The sequence below is a fragment of the Phyllobates terribilis genome, unplaced genomic scaffold, assembly GCF_046119375.1.
Source record: "Phyllobates terribilis strain yellow unplaced genomic scaffold, ASM4611937v1 Scaffold_4__5_contigs__length_816908805, whole genome shotgun sequence".
Classification (NCBI taxonomy): domain Eukaryota; kingdom Metazoa; phylum Chordata; class Amphibia; order Anura; family Dendrobatidae; genus Phyllobates; species Phyllobates terribilis.
Window position 1 is genome coordinate 785,306,033 of NW_027362764.1, and position 15,795 is coordinate 785,321,827.

The window sequence follows — 15,795 nt, forward strand, 5'->3', positions numbered from 1 at the left end:
GCAGGTGGTCACAGCACGTGACGGCGGAGCCTACAGGTAGGCAAGCAGGAAGGCAGCGGAGGAGCGCTCACAGGTGAGCGGGCAGGAGTCTCTGGAATAGCAGGTGGTCACAGCACGTGACGGCGGAGCCTCCAGGAAGGCTAGCAGGCAGGTAGCAGATGTGCGCTCCCAGGTGAGCGGGCAGGAGTCTCTGGAATAGCAGGTGGTCACAGCACGTGACGGCAGAGCCTCCAGGAAGGCTAGCAGGCAGGTAGCAGATGTGCGCTCCCAGGTGAGCGGCCAAGCTGGTCCATAGACAGACTGACAGGAGTAGGAAGGCAGACCGTCGGACCTCAGGCTAGCAAGCAGGTAGCAGGAATATCAGGCAGGAAACAGACAGCAAACTGGCAGGACTCTGGCAGGAATCAGGCAGGTAACTGGCAACGGGACCTGAGGGCTGAAGCAGAGTAGTGAACAGTGCAACAACATTGCTCGGGCACCTCCATTTTGGAGGAGGTGCCTTATATATGGTGAAGTCCTCCGGCCATTGGCCGGGGACTCCTTAGGACGGCGCGCGCGGCCCCTTTAAGAGGGAGGGAGCGCGCGCGCCCTAAGCACAGTGGCCGGAAAGGAGCGCGCGCTGCCAGCAGAGCGGGAGGAGGACGCCGGGCTCGGAGCAGAGAGGTGAGGGGAACAGCGTCCCTGCCTAGCAGAGGGCAGGGACGCCGACGCTACACTTTGCCTGGTTTCAATTTACTGCAGCTCTTTCCAGTGACACTTCTTCCCTTTTTGCCTCAAATTTTGATCTCTATCATGGCTCAATTGGGTCAAGTGTAATAGTGGGGAAGGGCATAGCCTTCCCTTGAGACTGAGAGAGTAAAAGGAAGAGTTCCTGAAGACAGACCTCCCCAACTGTGGTAGGCCAAGCTAAGGGGGTTAGCTTTAGTGGTCCGGTTGGTAGAGCAGAGGGGGAACTTAGTGCCCTTATCAAGCCTAGAGAGATATAGAGCTTGTTCCTGGTATAGTTCCTTCTGGGCTGTAGTACCTGAAAACAGCCACAAGATGCCACTGTTCGGGGTGCAGATGTCAGGATGAGTCTGCTAGCCGAGCTATAGACAGTGATGGGTTAAGGTTCTGTGATGACAGCTCACTGAGGGTGGGCATATTAGGAAAGTCTCTGTTTTAATTTCCTGAATCAGGAAGTGATAGGGTAGTACAAGAAGGGATTGCGACCTGATGAGACAGCCTTACTATAGTGGCTGCTAGGGTAGATGGGAGCTCCGAACCCTCAGACAGTGAGATCCCAGTGCGCAGTTCTCCCCACGCAAGAGCACGAGTCCTGTTCGCTCGCCGTAGAAACTCACCAAAGCGTAGTGAGGACACGGGGCACTTCTGGTCTGCAGGCAGCAGAGGAAGCTAAACAGTACTCCAAGCCAAGACGTGGGGGAGAGATATCGGATCCGTTCACTGTTAATACAGAGGAGTCTCTAGGGCCAGGAATTATAGCCACAGAGATGCTCCGCCTAAAGAGGGAACCAGGGCTGAAGCAGTTAACAGCGCCTGTGAGGGAGATGATTGCCTGTCGGGCCTTATCCATTATATCTGACTGTAAATACTGTAAATATTCCTCTTCCCCAAGTAAAGTCCAAGTTCTGGTTAAGAACCTCGTGTCCTTTGAAATTATTGCTGCCCTGGTCCCAGAAGAAAATTGCCTGGAGACAGCCGCGATCGGATGGCGTGAAGTAAGTGAAGAGCACTACATACACAGCCACGCTTCAGAGAGAGGACACGTATTGTCTGTAGGGTGCCATAGCGAGAGGGGGCTACAGCTCGCCCACGACTACCTCGCTGGGGCACCTTACATTTGGCGTAGTCGGCAGGATGCGAGCTCCTCGCATGAAGAAAGCGGGGAAGAGCCGACACAGAACACTGAGGAGAAAGTGTTGGAAGGCATGCGGCCCAAGATGGCGGCCCGAAGCATGGATTCCAAGATGGTGACGACGGCGGTAAAGTCTGGGAGAAGAACCGCCCATCGTGGGAGTGGACGGCGCTGGAGAGCGCGAAAAGATGTCCAGCCCCTACGAGTTCCGGCCCGAAGAGGGATGGGCCCAGCGGTGAAGATGCGCCCCAGGATGGGACGTCCAGTGAGGAAGAGGGTGCGGCGCAAAGTGAAGTCCGGCCCCGTGAGTATCAGCGCGCGCAGAGAGGGGGCGCGGCTGAAGGCGGAGTGGCCGAGAGTGACGAGTGACGCGGCGGTCGCGTCAGAGGTCCGGCCCAGGAAGAGGCGGAGCTGGACGCGCAGGACGCGCGTCACCGGTAAGCGACCGGCGCCATTTTCTGTCCGGCACGTAAGGAGAAGGAGGTGCGGCAGCAGACGTCCTGAGTGGATGGCAGCCCCAGAGCCTGACAACGTGCGCGAGGCAAGCGGTGAGGAGGAACCCCTGAAGATCACTACACCAGGGGCCGCGGCTGGAAGTCGTCCGCCGGCGGGCGCTGCCCGCGATCCGCTGCCTTTACCCCCAGTGGCTGTTCAGTGGGCCACTAGGCCTGATCCGGAGCTGGGCCTGCTAGTCCACGAGCTTCACATGTGGTGCTGGAGCCGGATGCCGGAGGAAACGTCCTCCTCGGCTGAGGGAGGAGAACATCCAGGTGGGGCCGGAGCAATAGCTGCAGCGAAGCTTACAGAAGGTGAGCGGTCCATGCCCCAGCGGCCGGTCACGTCTGCGGTACCTGCCCCAGTAGTTTCCGTGGCAACAGAGGCCCCCAGGCCTTCAGGGGACGGTGCGGAAGGGAAGCCCCCTAAAAGAAAGGCCCCGCGGGAGAATTTCTGGTCGTTGGCCTTGGAGGCCCTACATTCCCCCTCGGCAGAGCGGTATGCCGAGCCCAGGAGTCCTAAGTGGGCTACCCGGGACCCCCCGATGACCGCGCGAGAACAGCGGCGATGGACCGATACCTTCCAGAGAGACTCAGGCTGGTGTTAGCCAGGAGGTCCATCATTTTTCTGTCACCAGCTACGGCCCTACCCAGGTCAGCTGTGGCAGTGCTACGTCCTCGGACAAGGACCCCGGGCCTAGCAGATACCCCGATCAGCCGTGGAAGTGGAGGAAGCCACCTTCATCTGCAGCATGGGCCGCCTTCATGAGGGAACAGAGGGAGGCCCGGAAGAAGTGAGCTAAGTGGGCTAAAAGGTCCGTTGACCTTTCACTTCTTCTCCTACTAGGACCCATCGGTGGTGGTCCTTTCTGTAGTTTGGGACTGTTACCCAGTGGGGGCGAAGTGCCCCATGTTGACTTCAGTTGAAACAAAAAAAAAAAAAAATGGAGGACTGTTCCCCTACCTCCTAGGCCAGGAAGGCCTTAAGCAGCACCCAAAAGTTGCGTGCCCGGGAGAGCTGCTCTTTTTGTTTTTATTTTTGTTTTCTTTTTGTTGCGCTTGTTGCGCCTTTTTCTGCTGGAATTTAAATTGCTGAGGCACACCTTGAGGATGGATATCCTCCGAATCTAAGAGACTTGCGGCCTAGCGGGAAGAACCGGTGACCCCCGCTAGGGCCAAGAAGAAAAGAGACTCACAGGGTGTTACCTGTGACGGTGTGCCTCAGAATGTAGCCCCAGGAGGGGATTAAGGGCTATTGAAGAGTTGACCTGATTTAAAAATGTGGACATGGACACTTCGGTTCCAGGGTCCTTACCAAGAAGGACCGGTGCCTCTGAAAAAGTTGATAGTGGACTGTCCTGAATTGCTGTTCCAGGGCCCTTAACCGAGAAGGGCCGGTCTTCCAGCCAAGAAGATGACCTCAGGACCAGTCGCTTACTAAGAATGTTTTAGTAAAATTTAGTAATGTAATTTTATAACTGTTGATTGATGTTTATTGCCTAGTGTGGTCAGGGACGACCAACATTAAAGTGTCGGGGAATGTAATAGTGGGGAAGGGCGTAGCCTTCCCTTGAGACTGAGAGAGTAAAAGGAAGAGTTCCTGAAGACAGACCTCCCCAACTGTGGTAGGCCAAGCTAAGGGGGTTAGCTTTAGTGGTCCGGTTGGTAGAGCAGAGGGGGAACTTAGTGCCCTTATCAAGCCTAGAGAGATATAGAGCTTGTTCCTGGTATAGTTCCTTCTGGGCTGTAGTACCTGAAAACAGCCACAAGATGCCACTGTTCGGGGTGCAGATGTCAGGATGAGTCTGCTAGCCGAGCTATAGACAGTGATGGGTTAAGGTTCTGTGATGACAGCTCACTGAGGGTGGGCATATTAGGAAAGTCTCTGTTTTAATTTCCTGAATCAGGAAGTGATAGGGTAGTACAAGAAGGGATTGCGACCTGATGAGACAGCCTTACTATAGTGGCTGCTAGGGTAGATGGGAGCTCCGAACCCTCAGACAGTGAGATCCCAGTGCGCAGTTCTCCCCACGCAAGAGCACGAGTCCTGTTCGCTCGCCGTAGAAACTCACCAAAGCGTAGTGAGGACACGGGGCACTTCTGGTCTGCAGGCAGCAGAGGAAGCTAAACAGTACTCCAAGCCAAGACGTGGGGGAGAGATATCGGATCCGTTCACTGTTAATACAGAGGAGTCTCTAGGGCCAGGAATTATAGCCACAGAGATGCTCCGCCTAAAGAGGGAACCAGGGCTGAAGCAGTTAACAGCGCCTGTGAGGGAGATGATTGCCTGTCGGGCCTTATCCATTATATCTGACTGTAAATACTGTAAATATTCCTCTTCCCCAAGTAAAGTCCAAGTTCTGGTTAAGAACCTCGTGTCCTTTGAAATTATTGCTGCCCTGGTCCCAGAAGAAAATTGCCTGGAGACAGCCGCGATCGGATGGCGTGAAGTAAGTGAAGAGCACTACATACACAGCCATGCTTCAGAGAGAGGACACGTATTGTCTGTAGGGTGCCATAGCGAGAGGGGGCTACAGCTCGCCCACGACTACCTCGCTGGGGCACCTTACACAAGCCAAGATTTTTCCAATCTGTATACGCAGCCAAATAAACTGGTATATGTAGATGATGTCAGGCCTAGCTACAGGTGAAATGTGTATCTTTCTGCATAATTAAGACTTTGTTCACATTTGCATCATGGAAGTTAAATGTTATGTAGATTGTCTGGTTTCAAGCGGCCACAGCACTTCCTAATGACACTTCTTGTCCTCTTGCCTCAACCTTTGGCCTTTGCCATGGCCCAGTTAGGTCAAGTCAATGACCTTCTGATCTGTCTACACAGCTAGAGAAACTGGTACATACAATATGATGTCACGCATTTTTGAAGGGTCTTCATCATTGAAGTTACCTACTCCTTGAGGCTCTACTTATTGGAAAGCCAAATCATCTGACTTTTAGTCATAGAATCATAGAATGGTAGAGTTGGAGGGGACCTCCTGGGTCATCTGGTCCAACCCCCTGCTCAAAGCAGGATTCACTAAATCATGAGTCACAGTCATGAGCCACATCTCTATGCTTTTGGCATGAAGGAACGGATTGAATGTCCGTAGCATTGTAGCTCACAGACGACACTTTGGGTGATGCTGGGTATGCACTTGGATTGGGTTTTAGACCTTTTAGGAGCCAAATCTTAACTTTAGCTATAGATCTTCATTACTTCTATGTAGCCTCTGGCTAAGATTCTATTAAAATATAGTAGAATACCTGTATAAAACTTAAAGGGTTGTAAGGTGGCTGTTAGACACTTAGTAGTTGAGAGATAAACTTGGAGTAATGATTTAGTACATATGGAACTAAAAGGGGTTAATCAGCAATGACACATGGATTATGAGCAGCTGAAGAGTTGGGAGAGACAACTGCTCACTATATCTCCACCCCTGGGTGTGGTTCACTTTGTAAATTGAGAGCTGTTTGTCTCACACATGGCTGTGTGTATGGAGGTATGCAGATCTCCTCGACTGAGTGCCTTTGCTAAAATTACAACTTATGCTTAGTTAATTAATCCAGGGATCTAATCTGACTGCCAGATTGGTGTCGGGAAGTGAATTTTTCCTCAATGATGTAAATTGGCCTATACTGCATGGTTTTTTTTTGCCTTCACCTGGATCAACGCTGCGGAATAGCTGCAGTGCACAAGAAATAGGCTGAACTGGATGGACGCTTGACTTTTTTCGGCCTTATAAACTATGTAACTATGTAACGACTAAGAAGCTGGACTATAAGCCAGGAGGGCTAACGAGCGCTATTGTATGGACGTGTTACTTTATGTTTTACTTTGTGCTGGACAAAGCCTGTATTTAAGTTTTCTTGTGAGGTGGTTTATGAGGACTGAAATAAACCAGCCTGACTTTAAATAGAAAAGGTTCCTGTGATAACTCAGATCGCTCCAAAGTGAGTAGCATTGTTACATGGTATTCCTACTTAAAGGGGTATGTGTAGTCATGTATAGCATATGACTCGCCCCCTGGGCCGAGGGGCACCCGGAACAGGGCTTCTGGGGGTTGTAGTATCCGTGGCAGTGACCCGGTCCCGTGGCTCTAGGTGGTCAGGCCAATGGCGGTATTTTGTGGGTTTTAGGTTAATTGTCCGACTACGCCACCCGTGGATTGCGGTCAGTGCGGACCGCCGCTGCAAGGCAGACCGCTGGGGCTGATGGTGTATGCAGCTGAGGTAGTGTGACTCCCCACGGGAAGAGTGCAGCCCCAGGGCAGATAATGTGGATGAAGGGAGTGATGGTGCGTGGGCGTCCCAGCACTAGTTGTGCTGGTGCGGCGATGAAGCACAGAGACGTGGGGTTGCAGTTCAAGTTCTTTACTCACAGTTCTTTATGTTCCAAGTCATTCCGCGGGCAATGACTGCCCAAGCCGTGCTGCGTCCACCAGGCAGGGGGCTCGGTCAACCCCCAGGCAATTCCAGAGTGTGTCACAGGGCTCCCTTCTACTCCTTTCTCTGGCCGTGCCCCACCAGTGACACTACGTCTGTCCAGCTCCCGCGGGCCTTCTCTTGGGAGGGCTTCGTGCTCACCTCCCTGACCCTATGTGGTATGCCTTTCTAGTAGGTGTAGTGAGGGGTCGCACCAAGATATGATCGCGACCGCCGGTCCTTGGCTGAGGATTAGTCGCCTCCACCAACTTGGGATCCAGTACCCTGTTCTGCCAACCCGTCACCCGCAATCTCCTGGGCCTTTGGGGTTCCTTCTGCCTTCGTGTCTCTGGGCCTCTCTTGGTGTTCTGTTCCTTTCTTCCTTTCCTTTCTGTTCCTGTCTTTTCTGCTGGCTCTGGCCTCACAGGCTAGGCCCACCTCCGGAGCAGAGCTCCACAGAGGCCCTGCTCTGTCACTTCCTCTCTCAGACTGAACACTGTTCTGAGATGGTGCCCACCTCTTATACCTCCCTCTCTGTGTATGAGCCCAGGTGACTTGCAACCAATGGGCTCCTACCTATGCTCAGAGACCGTCCCCTCCTGCTCCTACATCACTGGGTTTTCCTCCCCCCTCCCCACTCCAGGCAGGGACATGATCTGTCGTGCCTGCATTTCTGTCTAATGGGAGCACCGTTGAGCTGTCCCTCGGAAATGGGGTGTGTGTGATGCATGCAGCTAAATGAGCCCTGGTCCACACTCTATCCTTACCCGGGAGTGGGATATCACACCTCTGGTTTGAGGTGCAATACCCCTGTAGCGGCCGAACCCTCGGGGCGCTACACATATCCTAAATTTCTACTAGATACGGGTCCCTTACAAATGAACAGAGACAACCCCTCATGTGTGGCCACCTCTCTACTTCCAGTAGTGTAAGTCGGGCTCTGTTCTTAACAGATTTTTTTTTTAAAGGTCTCTGCTTGCTGTTAAAGGGGTTGTCCGGTCAAAACTGATAAGTCTGCAGTCACTCGGTTTTGACCGGACAACCTCTTTAATCAATAGCAGCATTCTTGTTTGCATTCCGAGGCTAAAAACGATACATCCTTTCTTACACTCGAGAAGTGTACATTTCAAACAAGACTTTATGGATTGACCCATCTACTTGGGGCAGAACTTTTTTTTCCCTTTATCTAGGCAAACAAGGATCGTCCACCAGGATCTATATCACAGTATCCTCCCTCCTGGCTGAGTGATATTTTTCCATAAATAAGGCTGAGTAAATCCTACGCGATCGGGATTCATGTGTAAGCAGCTGAGGGTTGTGTTTGGCAACATTGTATCCATCATTCTCTTTCCCTCTCGTTACATCCCGGAACTCTGTACGATTGGGGAAGAGCGCTGGGATTATCTCTTGTCAACACTAAACAAGGACAAGGCCTAAAATTTTGCGGCAGGTGCTCAGTCATCGATGCTAAAAGTGTATTCTATCAGTTGAAGAAGACGAGCGGGGATTGTCTGAACAACACTTAACCATAATTCCTCCTTTTCTATCCATTTCATCTCCGCTTTGTTTTCTGCTCGTGATGAAGCTGAGGACGACGTAGTGTATAAATGAGCAAGGAGACGCTTTATCTACTGTCAAGTAACGGGGGGCTGACACGTAACTTCGTGGCGCTTTTTCAGCAGTGTAGTAACATATGTTGTTCATGTTGGATCCAATGCAAAAAAGAAAACTGGCATAAAAAGTAAAATGTAGAAAACCTCTGGTGACTCAGAAGAGAAAAATATATAGCATATATATATCGCTCAGTGGGGTATAATTACATGATCATAATAGCTTGCCCTTTTTTGGTCTCTTCTTTACACGCCATGGGCCAGGTGAAGCATAAACCTCGGCATCCTTAACGTTACCTATCCTGAAAGATGTTTTTAAGTGAATCTGTCAGCAGGATGAACTTTCCTGAGCCGTCTATATGGACACGCAGAAAGTTGAATAAAATTATGCCTTGATATTTGTCATCTGATATCTTATTCCAGAGAAATATGTAAATGAGCTGCTTAGATCTATGGGCCAGACATAGATCTCCCTGAGAATCCGCCTTCAGAGCTTATTGTAAATGAAAGGGAGCTTTACCAGTGTGAGACATGGAATGACTGACAGTCTGCTCTCCTCAACTACTTGTCTCACACTGGTAACATCTCATTTCATTTACAATAATCTCTGGAGGCGGATTCTCAGGGAGATCCATGTCCGGCCCATAGATCTTAAGAGCTCGTTTATATATTAAGAAAAATGTGAATTTCTCTGGCATAAAACATCGGAGCGCAGATATTACAGTATTGTTTTATTCTACTTTCTATGACATACAGTACAGACCAAAAGTTTGGACACACCTTCTCATTTAAAGATTTTTCTGTATTTTCTTGACTATGAAAATTGTACATTCACACTGAAGGCATCAAAACTATGAATTAACACATGTGGAATTATCTACTTAACAAAAAAGTGTGAAACAACTGAAAATATGTCTTATATTCTAGGTTCTTCAAAGTAGCCACCTTTTGCTTTGATAACTGCTTTGCACACTCTTGGCATTCTCTTGATGAGCTTCAAGAGGTAGTCACCGGAAATGGTTTTCACTTCACAGGTGTGCCCTGTCAGGTTTAATAAGTGGGATTTCTTGCCTTATAAATGGGGTTGGGACCATCAGTTGTGTTGTGCAGAAGTCTGGTGGATACACAGCTGATAGTCCTACTGAATAGACTGTTAGAATTTGTATTATGGCAAGAAAAAAGCAGCTAAGTAAAGAAAAACGAGTGGCCATCATTACTTTAAGAAATGAAAGTCAGTCAGTCTGAAAAATGTAGAAAACTTTGAAAGTGTCCCCAAATGCAGTTGCAAAAACCATCAAGCGCTACAAAGAAACTGGCTCACACGAGGACCACCCCAGGAAAGGAAGACCAAGAGTCACCTCTGCTTCTGAGGATAAGTTTATCCGAGTCACCAGCCTCAGAATTTAACAGCAGCTCAGATTAGAGACCAGGTCAATGCCACACAGAGTTCTAGCAGCAGACACATCTCTTCAACAACTGTTAAGAAGAGACTTTGTGGAGCAGGCCTTCATGGTAAAATAGCTGCCAGGAAACCACTGCTAAGGACAGGCAACAAGCAGAAAAGACTTGTTTGGGCTAAAGAACACAAGGAATGGACATTAGACCAGTGGAAATCTGTGCTTTGGTCTGATGAGTCCAAATTTGAGATCTTTGGTTCCAACCACCGTGTCTTTGTGTGCCGCAGAAAAGGTGAACAGTTGGACTCTACATTCCTGGTTCCCACCGTGAAGCATGGAGGAGGAGGTGTGATGGTGTGGGGGTGCTTTGCTGGTGACACTGTTGGGGATTTATTCAAAATTGAAGGCATACTGAACCAGCATGGCTACCACAGCATCTTGCAGCGGCATGCTATTCCATTCGGTTTGCGTTTAGTTGGACCATCATTTATTTTTCAACAGGACAATGACTCCAAACACACCTCCAGGCTGTGTAAGGGCTGTTTGACCAAGAGGGAGAGTGATGGGGTGCTACGCCAGATGACCTGGCCTCCACAGTCACCAGACCTGAACCCAATCGAGATGGTTTGGGGTGAGCTGGACCGCAGAGTGAAGGCAAAAGGGCCAACAAGTGCTAAGCATTAGTGTTGAGCCACCCCCGTAGTGTTCTGGTTCGGTTCGGTTCGTCGAACACCGGGATGTTCGAGGAACTGTTCGTCGAACTGTTCTTCGAACACCTTAGAACACCGTCGAACACCGTTAAAACCAATGGCAGGCAAACAAAAACACATAGAAACACATAGAAAACACCTTCAAAGGTGTCCAAAAGCTGACAAACTGCTCAGAAGACGCTCTCTTTAAAAAAGCCGGCCGGCAATTCAGCAGCGGCATACACCGGTACCCGACAATTTAGACAAGAAGGAATAGAGCATCACACATAGATTAGATAGATAGAAACATGTCAGTCACATATAAAAGATGTACAGTGACAGTGTTGGTTACTGTACTTGTCATTTAGTGTAAAGGATTTATTAAAAAAAATATTAGTGTTTTTATGCACCGTCTCTTTAAAAAAGCCGGCCGGCAATTCAGCAGCGGCATACATCGGTACCCGACAATTTAGAACAGAAAGATAGAGCATCACACATAGATTAGATAGATAGAAACATGTCAGTCACATATATATGAAGTACAGGGACAGTGTTGGTTACTGTACTTGTCATTTAGTGTTAAAATAAAGGATTTATTAAAAAAAAAATTGGCGGGGGGGTCCCCGTAATTTTAGCCTCTAGCGGAGGTTAAGCAGACGGCTGGGGCTGATGTTTGAAGCCTGGGAAGGGGGTAATACCCATGGAGCTTCCCAAGCTACTAATATCAGCCCCCAGCTGAATACCTAGCCTTTACTAGCTATTAAAATGGGGGACCCCCCCAAAAAAATGACGTGGGGTCCCCCCTATTTTAATAGCTAGCAAAGGCTAGGCAGACAGCTGGGGGCTGATATTAATAGCCCAGGAAGGGAGCCATGAATATTGGCCCCCTCCCAGGCTAGAAACACCAGCCGTCAGCTGCCGCAGAAATGGCACATCCATAGGATGCGCCAATTCTGGCACTTAGCCTCGCTCTTCCCACTGCCCTGTAGCGGTGGCAGTGGGGTAATAGGGCTGGGGTTGATGTCAGCTTATAATGCCAGCTGACATCAAGCCCAGGTTAGTAATGGAGAGGCGTCTATAAGACACCCCCATTACTAACCCCATAGTCAAAGTTAAAAAAAAACACAAACACCCGGAACAAAGTCCTTTAATTGAAATAAACACACAATTCTTTATTGTTCTAAATTAAACCATACTTACCATCACGCCCATTCCAGCTGAAGCCAACGATCTCCTGCAATAAAAGAAAAATAATAAAGCAACATCATCCTTACCTTTCCATGGTTCCCAGGACAGCTTCAGCTCTGCTACATCGAGATGACAGGCTGGACCGCAGCAGAAAGCTGCCATCCAGCCTGTCATCCCACAGACACTGAGAAGCGCAGGCATGCCTGCGCTCCTCAGTGTCAGGCTGTGACGGCATCCAGATGAGCCGAGTTCATGTCCAATGAACTCAGCTCACCTCATGCACGTCACTGACAGTGTGGGAAAATTCTCCTGCATTCAGCGCTTCAGCGTGAGTATTCTCCCACGCTGTCAGTGACGTGCATGAGGTCAGCTCATGTCCAATGAACTCAGCTCACTTCATGCACGTCACTGACAGCGTGGGAAAATTCTCCTGCACTCAGCGCTTCAGCGTGAGAATTTTCCCACGCTGTCAGTGACGTGCATGAGGTGAGTTCATGTCCAATGATCTCAGCTCACCTCATGCACGTCACTGACAGCGTGGGAGAATTCTCACGCTGAAGCGATGAGTGCAGGAGAATTTTCCCACGCTGTCAGTGACGTGCCTGAGGTGAGCCGAGTTCATTGGACATGAACTTGGCTCATCTTTATGCCGTCACAGCGAGACACTGAGGAGCGCAAGCATGCCTGCGCTTCTCAGTGTGTGCGGCATGGCAAGCTGGATGGCAGCGTTCTGCTGCGATCCAGCCTGTTATGTGAATGTAGCAGAGCTGAAGCCGTCGTGGGAACCATGGAAAGGTAAGGATGAGGTTGGTTTATTATTTTACTTTTATTGCAGGAGATCGTTGGCTTCAGCTGGAATGGGCGTGACAGTAAGTATGGTTTAATTTAGAACAATAAAGAATTGTGTGTTTATTTCAATTAAAGGACTTTATTCTGGGTGTTTGTGTTTTTTTTTAACTTTGACTATGGGGTTAGTAATGGGGGTGTCTTATAGACGCCTCTCCATTACTAACCTGGGCTTGTTGTCAGCTGGCATTATAAGCTGACATCAACCCCAGCACTATTACCCCCTGCCACCGCTACAGGGCAGTGGGAAGAGTGAGGCTAAGTGCCAGAATTGGCGCATCCTACGGATGCGCCATTTCTGGGGCGGCTGACGGCTGGTGTTTCTAGCCTGGGAGGGGGCCAATATTCATGGCACCCTTCCTGGGCTATTAATATCAGCCCCCAGCTGTCTGCGTAGCCTTTGCTAGCTATTAAAATAGGGGGGACCCCACGTCATTTTTTTGAGGGGTCCCCCATTTTAATAGCTAGTAAAGGCTAGGTATTCAGCTGGGGGCTGATATTAGTAGCCTGGGAAGCTCTGTGGGTATTACCCCCTTCCCAGGCTTCAAACATCAGCCCCAGCCGTCTGCTTAACCTCCGCTAGAGCCTAAAATTATGGGGAACCCCACGCCAATTTTTTTTTAAATAAATCCTTTATTTTAACACTAAATGACAAGTACAGTAACCAACACTATCACTGTACTTCATATATATGTGACTGACATGTTTCTATCTATCTAATCTATGTGTGATTCTCTATTCCTTCTATTCTAAATTGTCGGGTACCGCTGCTGAATTGCCGGCCGGCTTTTTTAAAGAGACGGTGCATGAAAACACTATTATTTTTTTAAATAAATCCTTTACACTAAATGACATGTACAGTAAGTAACACTGTCACTGTACTTCATATATATGTGACTGACATGTTTCTATCTATCTAATCTATGTGTGATTCTCTATTCTTTCTGTTCTAAATTGTCGGGTACCGGTGTATGCCGCTGCTGAATTGCCGGCTTTTCATGTTTCACTGTTGGCACTGTTCCCATCGATTTGGGCAATCACTGTAATGCCACAACCACCATGGCTGTGGCATTACAGTGAGTGGCAGACAATCCCTGCATGATTGGTGCTCTAAATAGCGCCAGACATGCAGGACACGCTTTTGGTGCACGAACAGTTATCGAACATAACCTCGAACAGCCAAATTTTTTGCAAATCGTTCGGGTTCGTCGAACGACTCGAACACCGCCAAAAACAGCTCGAATTTGAGATTGGCGAACAGTTCTAGTCGATCACCGCTCATCTCTACTAAGCATCTCTGGGAATTCCTTCAAGATTGTTGGAAGACCATTTCCGGTGACTACCTCTTGAATCTCATCAAGAGAATGCCAAGAGTGTGAAAAGCAGTCATCAAAGCAAAAGGTGGCTACTTTGAAGAACTTAGAATATAAGACATATTTTCAGTTGTTTCACACTTTTTTGTTAAGTATATAATTCCACATGTGGTAATTCATAGTTTTGATGCCTTCAGTGTGAATGTACAATTTTCATAGTCATAAAAATACAGAAAAATCTTTAAATGAGAAGGTGCGTCCAAACTTTTGGTCTGTACTGTACATGCCCATATAGACGGCTTAGGAGGGTTGATCCTACAGACAGATTCCCTTTAGAGGCACTATTACTAGTATTATTATTATTATTAATTTTTAGAATGCCATTGATTCCCTGGTGCTGTACATGAGAGGGGTTACATACAAAATACAAATATGAATTACATTGAACAAACTAACAATGACAGACTGGTACAGAGGGGAGAGGGCCCTGCCCTTCTGGGTTTACAGGATAATGGGGAAGGAGACAGTAGATTGGGGGGGTTGCAGAAGCTCCGGTGGTGGTGAGCTGGCAGACGGTCATTGCAGGCTGTTATGAACTGCTACAAACACTAAGGAAAGATAGGAAAACTGTCCCTACAATAGGACTATGCTGATTCCCTACGATGCAGCGAGGGACCTGTTCCTTGTGAACAGACCCGCCTAAGTCCTCGGCTAGTCTGAACGCAGACCTATAGATATAAGGAAGGGGTCCCTACAAGAACTAAGGACTGGGATATAGTTGGACACCTCCTAGCAGAAATTGTAGCAGAGCAAAGACAAACAAACAAACAGAAGTACTAGTGGTCAAAAGACCAAGCAAACTACAGAGTAAGGTACAAAGCACCTGGCTAGCTTAAGAGTAAAAGTAACACTGAAGTCCAGCAAGGCCAGGAGGGCGGAGCTGGATTATATAGGCAAAAAGTCATGGGACCAGCAAAATAGAAAAAACTAACAGGAGGGTTCTAACACAGGCTGTAAGCTATTGAAGAGATGGGCTTTCAATTTCCATCTGAAAGTTCCAAGTGTAGTGGATAATCGACTTTGTTGGGGTTCAGAATCCCAGAGTATGGGGGATACTTGAGAAAAATCGATTGGGTGAGGAGCACATAAGTGTAGAGGAGAGAAGGAGATTTTGGGAGGACTAGAGATTACATTTAGGAAGATATTGGGGGATTATTTCGGAGATATAAGGAGGAGACAGAATATGGACAACTTTGTAGGTCAGTGTTACCTGTTTGAACTGGATACTTTGGGAAATTGGGAACCAATGAAGGGATGTGCAGAGGAGAGAAGCGGAGTAGTAGAGAGGAGAGAGGTGGATTAATCAGGCAGCAGAGTTAAAGACAGACTGGAGAGGTGTGAGAGTGTTAGCTGGGAGGCCACAGAGGAGGATATTGCAGTAGTCAAGGCAGGAGATGATGAGGGCACTAACTTTTTAGTAGATTCAGGGTTGAAGAAAGGGTTGATTCTGGAAATATTCTTGAGATGGAGGTGGCAAGAGGTGGCAAGAGCTTGGATGTGCCATTTGAAAGACAGGCCAGAGTCAAGGGTTACTCTGAGGCAATGGACACGGGACAGGGAAAAACATTATGTCATATATTGTGATAGATAGAACAGGTAGGGAATTAAGTGAGATGGAGGCAAGATGATGAGTTCAGCTTTGTCCACATTGAGCTTTAGGAAGTGTAATGAAAAGAAATAGGGCATGGCTGATAGACATTCTGGGATTCTGGACAGCAGGGAGGTCACATGTGAGCCAGAGAGGTAGATCTGAGTGTTGTCAGCATATAGGTGGTAATGGAAGTCATGGAACTTTATGATCAGGGCAGTTTCAGTGGAGTTTTGGGGATTGAAGCCGATTGTAGATTGTTAAAGAGTGCGTTAAATGAGAGGTGGGAGAAAATTTCAGTATGGACATGCTGTTCAAAGAGTTTGGAGG